This window comes from Eurypyga helias, unplaced genomic scaffold (assembly GCF_000690775.1).
Source record: "Eurypyga helias isolate BGI_N326 unplaced genomic scaffold, ASM69077v1 scaffold35742, whole genome shotgun sequence".
NCBI classification, from domain to species: Eukaryota; Metazoa; Chordata; class Aves; order Eurypygiformes; family Eurypygidae; genus Eurypyga; species Eurypyga helias.
In genome coordinates, this window is record NW_010237217.1 from 27861 (window position 1) to 28066 (window position 206).

Below are 206 nucleotides of genomic sequence, written 5' to 3' on the forward strand. Positions count from 1 at the left end.
AGGCTGAGGAAATTCTGTCTGGTGGGAAGAAAACTGATGCAGTACCAAAATGAAGTTGAAAAAGTCTGACAGCAGCCTTAGCTGGGGTTTGCAAATACTGCTGACTTCTGACACAGAACCACAGAACGGTTTGGGTTGGAAGGGACCTTAAAGACCATCTAGTTCCAACCCCCTGCCATGGGCAGGGACACCTTCCACTAGACCAG